This window comes from Cygnus olor, chromosome 1 (genome assembly GCF_009769625.2).
Source record: "Cygnus olor isolate bCygOlo1 chromosome 1, bCygOlo1.pri.v2, whole genome shotgun sequence".
Taxonomy (NCBI): domain Eukaryota; kingdom Metazoa; phylum Chordata; class Aves; order Anseriformes; family Anatidae; genus Cygnus; species Cygnus olor.
The window spans coordinates 82,627,332-82,635,976 of NC_049169.1; positions in this window are offsets into that span (position 1 = coordinate 82,627,332).

Consider the following 8,645-nt stretch of genomic DNA (forward strand, 5'->3'; position numbering starts at 1 on the left):
ATAGTATATAATGTCATAAAAGCATATGGTATAATCTTTCTGTGGTATATATAAAAATATTCACACGCACACACAGTTCGTACAGCCCTTCCTGTTGATCCTTTGTACCTGACAACAGTTAAATGTCTTAGGGGCACAAGGGTTCACATCTCTACAGCAAGCTGAAATACTGGTGGTAGGCACTATCTACTTACAATTGCATGTTAATACCAAGGAAATGCAATGAATATTCTATGTGGATGTTCTTAGCTTTTGCAACCTTGTCAGCTTCAGTTTTTGGAGAAGCCAGTAACATGCATAGATTTCAGCAATCAAATATTTTCTCTGGTGTTTTTGTTAGTTTTTATGAAAATAACTGTCACATAAGTCACTATCAGATTTTTCCTACAGATTCATTAAAACTTTTATGATTACTAATAAATAGAGCATAAAATATTTTGCATGTAGAATAAATACTTTTCTTGGGAAAGAAAGGGCTAAAAATTCACAAGCAACAAGCCCTTACAACTGGATTATCTTTAGCAAATGTGTGAGCAATGTATTTTGATAAACAACAGTTTAGACATTTTTCTTTTTTCTTTCTGGCATCTGATGTTGGAAACTGCATTTCCATAACAAGCACTTATCTGAAACACTCAAAACAGCCAACCTTAAAAATCTGTTAAAACTGACATATTGCTTTGGTTTTCTTGCATTAAGCTGGTAAGAGCAAACAAGGATTTATTGTACAATTTACATAAGGGAAAAGCCATTTTTTCTCCAATGCAGGACATTGGTGCCCTCTGCTGTCAGTTTGCTGAGTATCATGGGCTTGTTTTTTTTTTTTTTTCTTTCCAATACCAGTGAAATTGCTTTTAAATTGTTATTAGCGTGTCACAATTATGCTTAGAAATTACAGTGTAAATGTGAAAATAAGTGCTTTGCTTTTTCTTTCCAGCTCTTACAGACTCCATCAAGAGATAAATGTTCCATACAAAGATCTAATTTTTCTGCCCTCTATAAACAGTTTTCCATTATAGCATGCAAACATAATACACAGCAAATACTTAACCATGCACTCTGGAATTCTTCTGTGTGTCCTCAGATTTGTTTGTAGCCTTAAGAAAGTAGTGGGTGGTATTGTAGTGGTTTTACTCGGGTGGGTGACCGAGCTCCACCACAACCGCTCTCTCACTCCCCCTCCTCAAAGAGGAACGGGGAGAAAATACGATGAAAAGGGCTCCAGGGTTGAGATAAGGACGAGGAGATCACACAGTAATTATCGTGACGGGCAAAACAGACTCAGCATAGGGAGATAATAGATTTATTGCTTATTCCTAACAAGCTAGAGAAGTGAGAAACAAAGGAAAGCAAAAGCACCTTCCCCCCCATCCACCCTCTTCCACCTCCTCCCCCCGAGCGGCGCAGGGGAACGGGGGAGTGGGGGTTATGGTCAGTCTATAGCGCTGCTTCTCTGCTGCTCCTTCTCGGTCACCCTCATCCCCTGTGCTATGGGGTCCCTCCCACGGGATGCAGTCCTTGCCAAACTGATCCGATGTGGGCTGCCCACAGGCAGCAGCTCTTCAAGAACTGCTCCAGATATGGGTCCGTACCACGGGGTCCATCCCTCAGGAGCAAACTGCTCCAACCTGGATCCCCCACAGGCAGCAGCTCCTGCCAGGTCACCTGCTCCTGCGTGGGCTCCTCAACACAGGCTACAGGTCCGGCCCAGAATCTGCTCTGGCAGGGGTCTTCCACAGGCCGCGGCCTCCGTCAGTGCAGGTCCACCTGCTCCACCGTGGTCTCCTCCACGGGCTGCAGCGTGGAACCCTGCTCCACCGTGGTACTCCATGGGCTGCAGGGGGACAGCCTGCTTCACCATGGTCCTCACCACAGGCCGCAGGGGACTCCTGCTCCGGTGCCTGGAGCATCTCTCCCCCTCCTTCTTCACTGACCTTGGCGCCTGCAAGGCTGTTCCTCACTCCTCTCACTCTCCTAGCTGCTGTGTGTGGCACAGTGGTTTTTTTTTCCCTGTCTTAAATATGCTCTCACAGAGGTGAGAAACAACATCGCTTATTGGCTCAGCTCTGGTCAGCAGTGAGGCCCTTACCAAACATGGGGCAGCTTCTAGATTCTTCTCACAGAAGCCACCCCCATGGCACCCTGCTACCAAAACCTTGCCATGTAAACCCACTACAGGTATGTGGGTTTGAAACCTTAGTAAGGATAGGTAACATTCAAAACATTCTCAGTACATGAAGAAGTAGCTGTGGTTTAACCCAGCAGGCAGCTAAGCACCACACAGCCATTCACTCACCCCCCACCTGCACCCCTCAGTGGGATGAGGGACAGAATCAGGAAAAGAAAGGTAAAAGCTCTTGGATTGAGATAAAGAATGTCTAATAAGACAGAAAAGGAAGGAATAATAATTATAACTATTATATAATTATAACTATTATTAATAGTAATAACAGAAAGTACAAAGCAAGCAATGCACAATGCAATTGCTAACCACCTGCCGACTGATGCTCAGCTTTTCTGCAAGCAGCAGTCCCGCCCAACCCCATCCAGCCACCCCACATTTATTGTTCAGCATGACACCACGTGGCATGGGACACCCTTTTGGGCATCCCAAGCCAGCAGTCCTGGCTGTGTTCCCTCCCAGCTCCTGGTGCACCCCCAGCCTCCTCACCGGAAGGGCAACACCAGGAACTGGAACGTCCTTGGCTCTGCGTGAGCACTGCTCTGCCCCAACTGGAACATTGGCAGGTTATCAGCGTTATCATCACCCTAAATCCAAAACATCCAAAAGCATCGTATCAGCTACTAGGAGGAAAATTAACTCTACCCCAGCCAAAACCTGGATAGAAGTCAATGAAAGCACTTCCAATAATGTTAACATACTCTGGACCTGCCTCAAAAGCCATCGCTGCATCCTACAGTAAGTCTGTCTGCCCATCTGCTCACCTGATTAAGGGTAAAACACCCTCCTCCAAATTTCAGGGCAGCCCTGCTGCTGGTTAACTCAGTGGAAGGACTGGTGTAAAGCAAAAGGAAAGATGTGGCTGGGATGAATAAAACATTTCATCCAGAAGTCTTGAACTTAAGAGGAAATTTAAGTAAACTACCACACCTGTGTCAAAATGCAGAGGCAGAGTATAGGCCACAGCTGCTGCTTCTTTAACAGCTTTCCTCAGACAACAAGAGGTTATTACTGAGTTTATATATGTTTATACATGGTGCTCAGACAAAGTGATAATGAATATGGCAAAGACTGCTTATGCCCTATTCCCAGTAAAGTATGAAATGTTAAGAAGCAGGCAAGCGTGTGTTATATCTAGTAACTACTTGTCCTGGCACCATCTGAGTTTTTCAAATACCTGAAAGTGCAGCTAATTTCATTCTTGAAGGAAATTATGTAAAAGTGTAAGAATCAACAGGATATCCTGGGTCCAGGACTGCAGGTTGGAATTCTAACCAAAGCATACAAAGTACAGAGATTTTTTAAGAATAGAGGAGAGCAGCAGAGGAGATTATTCCCTTCTGAAATTCAATATTGTTATTATTAAATTAAAAGAAGATAATTTATTAGTTACTGCTCAGTAGCTGGAGTTGCCCTATCCTTTGACTGGAAATAAAGGCAGGTCAAAAGACTCATGAGCAGGATGTCAGGGGTACCGAGGGTTTTGGCTGTCAGAAGAGATTACCAGACTAGAGGCATTACCAGACTAGAGGCACAGAAAGGCAAAAAGAAACGACAAAAAATCTATATCTTTTGCTTAACTAAACATAAATTAAAGGAATAACAAATTTAAAATTTTCTTTCATTGTCTTGAACATTTTCTTTCAGAAGTAGCACTTAATGGCATTTTTTGATTCAGGTTTATTCTGAGAGATGCTTGCACAAGAAGCCTTCTCTTGGACTAAATTCTGTGTATTAGAATCCTTCCTTCTATTCCCTTTATATTTTCATACATTTACTACTAAAAACCATTAAGTCTATTCAAGACAGAACATCTTTCTACCTTTTACCACCTTACCTCACCAAGATCCCCACTTCTGCAGAGTACAAACATGTGCAATGTGTCTCTCCATAAGAACAGGCAAGGATCCTGAATTCAAAATACATATGATACGAGAGGCAAACTAAACAAAACCATCCTTGTATCTCCGAAAAACTCATTTAAATTTCCTAACATAACAAAGCAGATGTGAATCTACTGCCTGGAGGTACACTGTGGCACACTTAACACATTGCCAAACAGATGCCCCTCAGATGGCTAAAGTTGTTTTTTTGCAACATACTGCTACCTTTAGTGCCTCAGAAAATTGTTATTGAAATCACTCTCAAAATAGCCAAAACTGTCTAGGAACTAACAAGAGCGATGAAATTGTACATATTCTACCCAAGAATATTCCACTTAATTTTCTTAGTATTCACCTGTTTGTGTGGTCTTAAATACCCCAGAAGTTGCTACTTCCTTCAGGATTTACTGTTCCTGGAACTTCAGTGTAATTTCCTTCCAATATCAGAACAGGCAGCAGCTTTAAATGACTGTGACACCTGCTGGGCTAACCAAAAATCTTTTCACAGACACGGTACCCTGCTCTGTTTAGGTATTTCAGATGGGCCAGTACCGGTAATATTCAGAGCTTAAAATTTCTTATGATGGAGGAGTGTTGGGGAGAATCCTCCCTGGTAGGTTCCCTGGTGCCAATTTAGGCAGACCTCTAGTTTCCCCTGTGGAGAGAGTCCCAGACTGTGCACTTCAGAGAATGCAAATCTCCCCTAAGAAAACTAGGGTTTTACTCACAGCATGAGAGAGTGACTGTTTTTTATCACCAGGTCAATATGAAAGGTAAGGTCCACTATCTCCTTTACAAAAAGGGCTCAGGGGCAACACAGTTTAATAGAATGGACTTTCTCTGCAAACTCGATAGGACCTTTTCATGCCCTGTTTAGTGAATTTGTGAACAATGCGGCCATATAACCTGCACGACACATTTATTACTCCCTCATTGGTATACAGCTATTCTTTATCATACGCGCGCGCACACACACATATATATTTCCTACCCAGTATATACCCATATATAATATATGATATTGTAAAAGAAAAGTAAGACCGTTCACTTAATAAATCACTGTCCACCTTTGAATCATTTTTTCTCCCTTTTCCACAAAACAATCCTTTCCTTAAGTACACTTTCCATGTCTCTCTATATAGTTCACATTTATTATTCAGAATCCTGCTAACTGTTGTTGAGTGTTAGGTCACGCAGACTGAAACATTTTGCTTTCTCAGACTGAAATATGTTGCTTTGCATTATTCCTGTTCTCCACAGCTATTGTTATTGGACATGGGAGTTTCTTTGGATGGATTATTGACTCTTCTAATAGCATGGGATAAAATCCATAGCTACATTTTCCATAATGCTCTCACGTAATGTTCACTGCCCAAACTGCTAGAATATATCAGGCAATCTGTGATGCCAGAAAAAGGGGAATGTGAAGGATCAGAATTAGAAATCTCATTTGGTGTCTTAAAGCTCAGTGATGCATCAGACAGTTTATTGTTTCTTTCAGAACAAAAAAGTCAAGATATAGTATTTCAGCATTTCTGAATATAAATAAAGTACTTCAAAAATATTTTGAAAGCTTTTTGTTTGGTTGATTGGTTGTCTTCTTGGTTTGTGGTTTTTGTTTGAATCTTTAATAAGGAGGACAGACAGCAAATTTTGGATCATTACAAAAGAAAGCATTATGGACTTTTCTTGGAAAAGAAGAAGGAAGACGGAAAAAGGAAGAAGAAAAAGGATTATTTTTTTTCTTTGCTGTACCAGCTCACATAGGGATCAAATAATAAGTAGAATCAGTATAAGATTGGAGGAGAGACTGGAAGGAGAAATTGTCTCTGTTAGTGTCAGTTAGATAGGCTCAGCTGAATTGTGAAAGGGGGGAGGTGGCGAAGGGGGGAAGAGTGCTATGCTGCAATGAAACAATGGATAAAAAAAACTATATTTCAAAATTTTCATTTTAATCTGCCACACCCAGCAGTTTCAGGTCCACTCTACTAAAAAATAAAAAATAATATAAAATAGAACTTCCTTTAGAGATTAAAAGCCCTTTGGTATGTTTTGCTGTTCTCATATAAAATAAAATGTCCAAGTCTCATCAGCAAGAAATCCATCCCATCCTTCACTTTGTTCAAAATTTTCCTTCATTAATGAGATTTTAGAAACCACTTTTAGTGCTAAAGATTTTTAGGAAATGGGCACCAAAATCTTGTGGATGTTTTCTCAATCAACACAGAGTAACATGAACAGATAATTTATCCAGCCAAGAACAGCTATCTTGGGGAGGTTCCAATTATGCACATTTTTACAATCAATCTATGGAGAGGACAAGAACTGAAGAGTCACTTCAGAAATTTAATTTAAAGGAGTTGCCACAGTCTGAGTCACTGTGATACTAATTCATACTAAGTAGTTGGCACTAGCATTTTGTTGTGTGCATTTGGACTTTTTAAACTGCTGTTCACAACGTAAAAGATCTCTCAAGCCACACACAGTTCACCTGAACTTTTCTTCTTATGAATGGAGGAAGGTTAATGTCATGAATGCTGGATGTCTGTTACTTCTCAAACAGCTGCTTGTGTTAGAGGAACAGAGCTTTGAAAACACAGCTCTTGCAATCTGAAGGAATTTCCAATCGCTTCTTCAGCACCCTTAAAATTAGTGTTTTTTTTGTTGTTGTTGTTTTGTTTTTAATGGTAAAATAGTGAACATCTCAAAAAGTAAGGCCCTGTGGAAATTATATAAAGACTGAACAGGTGGAAGCCTTTGCCAGCTCAAGGCTGAAAGTTTCTAACATTGCACATTTAGCTTTGCGTGTGTTGAACAGCTGAGGTCTACATGGCACTCTCTGATACAAAGGTGCACCTCACTTTTTGAGAAACTGATCTACTTCAAGAAATATTTGGTACAACCAAATCCATGTTTTACTCTGTCATTTTTTTTTCCTTCAGGCAAAATGCCCCATGCTGATAAAAAGTCCTTTTTCTTAAATCATATCAAGTTTTAGCAAGGTCAAATTTATGGCAAACTTGAAATTTTCTACTATAGGAAAATAAAATGGAAGTAGAAGCTAAATGAAATTTTAGTATTTAATCTGGTTAACTTCTAGAAGTTTAAATCAACTTCAGAACTTTAAAATTGCTTTTAAGAGATTTTGTTTGAAATTTTCACCTATTATTCACCTATTATTCTTCTGTTCTGAGAGTAACAGAAACAGCAATCTAATTTTTGTAGCAACAGGAAACTAAATAGTAAACTAAACCTAAGCTAAAGTGAGCAACAAATGAAAAAGTTTACATGGTAATGCAAACACTGGAGGAGAATAAAAAAGCTGTGAAGATATTTCTACAATTTACTGTAAAAGCTTGGGGTGTATAAATGACAAAAACAATGATCAGAATAGCCATGAGAATGACAATTTTGAAGTGGAAAGAATATAAAAAACCTGCCAGACATAAGTTCAGAAACCTGACTTTATTTACAAATCATGGTTTGTAAGCCCAGCATGAAATCTTTGGATACAAATCACTTTGGAGGAATTTGATTTGACACCCTACAGCTGGGATGATGATGTAAGTGATGAACAGAGTGTATTGCATTGCAAACACAATTTGTCTTTTTTTTGAAGCACTCAGCCATGCTCAAATGTAATGAAACCTATACGGCCATGTCTATTGAGATTTCAATGAGTGTGATACTCGCCATTACACTAGTGCATATAAGCTTCAAACTAAACTTCAGAGGAACCTCTGGCTTGGAGGTAGTTCACCAGACTCTGTTTTTCCTCATTAAATCTTCTAGTTAACAATGGTGACTGGAAAGCATCTATATCATGGTAAGAAAGGAAAACACTTTTTTTTTTCCTGAAAGAGCGCATAAGTAATTGTACTCTGTATGGTATAACTTCCTAAGACTGTTTATTTTGAAAGAAATTAGCTGTTCTTTAATTTTCTAAAACCAAGAAAGAAAAACCTCCAGTTAAATGTTCCTACTCTGCCTCAAAAATGCAGTACTTATGAAAATGAAATTTTGGCACATTACTTAGTGCATAGAAAACCAAACATACTTTCTAGTATGATTGTTTTTAACTTTTGTTGCAACTACTGCTGACATTAGACAAAAGAAAATTGCCTGCATGCATCATAGCTTACCCCAGTTCATCTCATAATCACCTTCAAGCAAGCAACTGAACATTTAATCCTAATAAACTGCTAGAGAGTGTGGTGGTAAAATCTTCTGGCTTCATTGCTCACAAGTGTTCTCTTGGCAGTACAGCTATTTCTAGCTCTCCTGCTGTGAAATGTACCACTATTAAATCTTTCACATGAAAATCAAAGAAAAACAAAACAAATGTATTAATTTTCTTTAATATTATTAAAGTTTTGAGTTGTTTATGACTTCTCCTTCTTCCTGGTTATCACTTACTGTAGTTATATAAAGGTTCTAATTTTCAAAACAAATTAAAGCACTTAGCTGCTTGCTCCATCTTAGTCCTCCTGAATGACTAACAACCACTCCGCCAGCACGCCCTTGTCTCTCCTCTAGTGAAATGGTGATAATACTTCTTGGTCTCACAGAGCTGTTCCTTT